Source organism: Octodon degus, unplaced genomic scaffold (genome assembly GCF_000260255.1).
Source record: "Octodon degus isolate 3935 unplaced genomic scaffold, OctDeg1.0 scaffold00010, whole genome shotgun sequence".
Lineage (NCBI taxonomy): Eukaryota > Metazoa > Chordata > Mammalia > Rodentia > Octodontidae > Octodon > Octodon degus.
The window spans coordinates 13,037,864-13,043,097 of NW_004524586.1; positions in this window are offsets into that span (position 1 = coordinate 13,037,864).

Consider the following 5,234-nt stretch of genomic DNA (forward strand, 5'->3'; position numbering starts at 1 on the left):
AGATGGTGATCGAGACTAGGTGTGATAGCATGCTGTAATCCCAGTACTTGGAGGCAGAAAACAGGAGGATCACTATGAGTCCAATCTATGTAGTGAGACCCTGTAGACCCTGTAGACCCTGGCCTAAGTACATTTTTTTAAAAAGACATACCATGCACACATACAAAATCTGCGTAATGAATGAGATCATTATGTAGACCTAAATTGTACCAATAACCATGAATAAAATTTAAAAAAATAAAAAGACAAAATTACAACAAGGGGCCAGGGAGATGGCTCAGTTGAATAAATGCTTGCCTGGCAAGCACAAGGGCCTGAGTTCAATCTCTGGTTCCACAAAAAAAAAAAAAAAAAAAAAAAATTACAACAGACTCTGTCAAAACTTAAAAGATCATTAGTATTACTTCAAAATCCTGTACTTAATACCTTGGACAAATCTGAAGAAATGAGCACATTCTTACATACATATGCACTATCAAAGCTGAACCAAGAAAATATACAAATCCTGAATAATTCAATATCACAAAATGAAATCAGAAGTCATGAAAAAACTACCTCTTACAAGTTTCCAATTCCCAAAAGTTCATTGACAAATCCTTGAAGAACTTTAGAAAATATCTAATTCCGATACTTCTCAAACTCCTTAATGAAACTGAAAAGAAAGGAGTATTCCCAAAGACATTTATGGAAGCTGTCATTATCCTAATTCCAAAACTACAAGAAGATCCAGCCAAAAAAGGAGAACTGTAGGTTGATCTCACGATGAACACAGATGCAAAGATTCTCAATAAAGTCCGTCAAACAGCATTAAGATGTCACCAAAAATATCATACATCATGATCAAGCAGGATTCAGGAATGGTTCAACATATACGAATCAATAAATGTAACACATCACAGTAACACAATCAAAGACAAAAACCACATGATCGTCTCAATTAGTGCAGAAAAAACCTTTGACAAAATCCAACATCCCATTCATGATTTTTTTAAAAATACTTAAAAAATAGATATGGAAGGATGTATCCCAATCTGTAAAAGTCACTTAGACAAACCAAAGACAAACATCATATTAAGTAGAAAAGAATAAAAGCTTTCTCTCTAAAATCAGAAACTAGACAAGGACATCAGGTATCACCACACCTATTCAGTATAGTTTGTGAAACATTAGCCAGAGCAATAAGGAAAAAAAAAAAAAAAAAGACTATATATAAGAAAGGAAAAGGGAGCGAGCACCAATATCATGGAGTGGTAAGCAGCAGAGAAAGAGCCTCTCTAAGGCTGCCATACAGATGCTGGAATAAAGCAATATGAGGAAAGTGAGTAGGAGGGAAATGGGTCCTATAGACCTAAGAAGGATCTGAGGCATGAACTGAAACTCACAGAAAATGAGGAGTAAACTTCAACAAAGAGAATGGCGTTAGCTGACGGCATCTCCTCTCTAGAATGTGACTCAGAGTGCAAGAGGAGCAATTCAAACCTGGAAACACACAATGACAGCTGGTGACCCCACAGGCCTCCACAGAGACACAACAGTGGAGGGGAGCAGTGGATGTGTAAAGCTGCAGTAGCTGGCAGTGAGTGCTGAGGGTTCAGACACCGCATATGAGAGAATAATTTTTCTGGGACCCATCTTGGAGAAGGGCCAGCTGAGCTCAGAACTCAGAGCACCTGTTGGCTCCGTCGAGTACATCCCAGCTGGGCTCAGGACCACAGAAGGTACACTGATAGATGAAGGCTAAATGAGTCTGGTCTTGGCCAGGAGGTGAAGGCCCTCAGATTATCCACTATCCTGACAAAATGCTACTGCTGGCTTGCAGGGATAGATCGGCATGAAATGAGGCTCTGCCTCCACATGTTGTCTACCAGAGACAGGAGAGATAAAATAATTCTGAACCAATTCATTCTCTCTCTCTCTCTCTCTCTCTCTCTCTCTCTCTCTCTCTCTCCTTCTCTTTTTGTAGTTGTGCTTTTATTTCTGCTTCAGGTTTTTTCCATCATTGTCTGATCTTACTTTATATGAGTATGAAAATAGTTCCTTACCTCTTTATGGTTATTCTTTTCTTCTTTCTGTCTCTTCCTTCTCTCTTTCCCTCCAGTTGTATTGCCCAGTTTCCCAAAATTAGCATGATCCCTTTTTGTTCACCAGCCTTATTTCTAATCTATTTATCACCCTCTACCTTTCTATTTTTTCCCTATCCCCTTTTAACTTTTAACCACTAAAGGAAAAATTGACAAGGTAAGGGCTCATATACTGCATATAATTTTCTGGTCTGTTTTGTTATACAACTCAAATATATAGATTTTATTATACAACTCAAATCTAATTCGTATGATTAAAGGTGGTAAATTAATGATGACCTCAGTTTGTCATCTTCTAGGCTCTGGCTGTTCCTACTGTTATTGGTGATGGTACCACTTTAGCTGAAAGTGACATAATTGTTCTAAACAGTGGTTCTTACTGATATTCAAAGACTGAGATTGGTCAAGGATCATAAAAAAATACTGTGGCACAGTGCCTGGTATGGTCTGTGTCTAGTTGTCTCCCCAAAGCCTCATGTAAGTCATGGGGCAGATGCGGTACAAGGAGCAGTGAGTGGTTTGAGGGTTGGAGCCAGAGGACCAGGGCAGGACTCAAGGGGCAGGGCAAGATAGGCATGAACCATTAAACTGGCAGCATGAGCTCCCCTGGCCTGCAGGCTCTCTGAGGTGTGGAGCAGGTCATCGTGGACATGGCGGCATCCCAGCCTCTCCTCCAGACCCTGAAGAGTGGGCCAGCAGTTTGTGCCATTGAAGCTGCCACCTTGGGCACAGAGAAGATATTTGGAGAAGACAGAGGCATTAACCCTCTCTCCTGAGCAGATAAAGCTACATAATTCAGGTATTTTAAACTATAAAACCTCCAGTAATTGTGAGCTAGCTAAACCTTTCCTTCCCTCATTTTAAGTGTAGGGTATTTGTTCCAGCAATGAGAGAAGAGTAACTAATACAGTGTAAAAAAAAAAAAAAAAAAAACTAGGGTCTGGGTCAAAAAGACATCAACTTCTCTTCACCAACAAATTGAAGATAGAAGATCTTGCAACAGACTTAAAACACAAAACCCTTTGCACTTGGAAGATACTCCAAAGAAGTAGTCATTCCCAAGGTTTCTCAATGATATCAATAAAGCAACCTTCCATAGGCAATTTACAAGCATCACAACTGGAATTAAAATAAAGGAGAAAAGAAAATGAGAAGACACTTAAATAAGATGCAGACCCAGACATTTGTCTCATGAAAGACAAACCCAGGGAGCAATGAGGTGATAAAATCCAAAAGCCCCCCACCTGGCCTCTCTGAAGTAGTAACAACAAAACAATGGAATGAGGATTTATAAAAAAGTCAAATTACAAATAATTTCTCAGATAATGTAGAAATGTGTACACAATGAATACCATAATCAATGACTGTAGAGCAGATACGGACAAAAATTAGAGGACTTAGGAAAATAATGGATGCCAGGAGTACTCAGCATAGGAAAAAAAATGGACTCAGGAAGGAAGATTCAAGCAAATATCCAGGAAAATAAAATTTTCTTTGAAAGTGTCCACAGCAGATTAAGCCAGTGTGAGAGCAGAATCTCAAATGTAGACAGGTTTGCAATTACCAATTATGAAATGAAAGATTTTTTACAGAGAATTTTTAAAAAGTTTTAAAAACATAAATGATATAGAATTTCACTAAACAAAATGATAGGATATGAACAATGATTGCCTTCAAATGGTATATATTGTTGTCTTCAAATTAGTTGTTCAATCATGTAACTCAGTTGTGTCCCAAATTTTCTGATCAAGGACATTATGGGGCCACAGAGGAAAGTGATCGATGATGTAGAGTGTGCCTAAGTAGTCACCAAGAGAGAAAACATTCTCTCAGGCTTTCACAGAGAGCAAATTGGTCAAGTAGTGGCCATGACTCATCCACATGGCTGACACTGACAAAGGATCTACAAAGGGTGGTACAGGATTTCAGGATAAATCCTGAGATTTGACTGACCTTGTCAGCTACAAAAGCTACATTTCTTGTTATATAGATCTTGCTTTATTTTGGTCTTAACCATCCAGCAGAAAGTTATAAAAACAAAGTATAAAAGGTAAAGCCATATTAATACGCTGAGCTGTGAAGGCTCAAGTCAACGACTTCTGACATTGCCAGTCTTACAGAAAACCCACTACTATTATGGACTACTGGATGACATTGGAATATTTTGCTGAATTCATGCACCTATAACATTTGAATGACAATAGACTACCCTTCTCTGACAAAAATAAACCAAAAAATGGGGATACAAATGAACAACCATTTTGTATCTGTATATTCAAAATAGGATAAATATACAGCTACATTCTCTTAATTCAGTGAATAGAAAGATTTGTTCTAGGGGCTGGGGAGATGGCTCAGCGGAATAAGTGCTTCTCTGACAAGTGCAAGGGCCTGAGTTCAATACCTGGTTCTGCCAAAAAAAAAAAAAAAAAAGAAAGAAAGAAAGATTTGTTCTAATAGTGTTTGTGGACATGATATCATGTCTGTATCTTGTACAATGTATAATCACTAAGACAACAATATGCCATGTATTAATTATTGAAACTGTCCTACTAATTGGTTTTGAAACTGTCTCATTGCCATTTGTTTCTCAATAAAATTATTTTTTAAAAAATTAATTGTTCATATACCAGATATAAGCATGGAAAATAGATTATAAGATTATGAAAAATTAAAAAAGAGAGCAAAAAATATAAAATTAAATTCTTTCAGTAGACCAGCAGAAGTCAATAGCAAAGGATCATGAGAAATCAAAGCAGCAGCTGATATTTGAGGCAAAGAAAAATAACTTAATGTCGCTTGGAGTCTATAGAAAAGCAGGAGAGAGTGGAAAGGATATTTAAAAAGAAACTGCTCACAGATGTCATGTAAGTAAAATTCCCCAGTACGAAAAATGAATTTAACATACACATAAGTGAGATACATAGAATTAAAATTATCCATGTTCAAAAAAAGATGTACACCCAAGCATATAATAGTCAAAATTCCAGAAATTCAACACAGGAATAGAATTTTAAAAACTGTTCAGAAAAAAAAAAAAAAACACCTCGAAAGGAAAGCTGATCAGAATCACATCTGACTTCTCAGTAAACCCTCAAGTCAAGGAAAGCTTGGAAGAAAGGATTTCAACTTCTAAAGGAAAACATCCTTTAG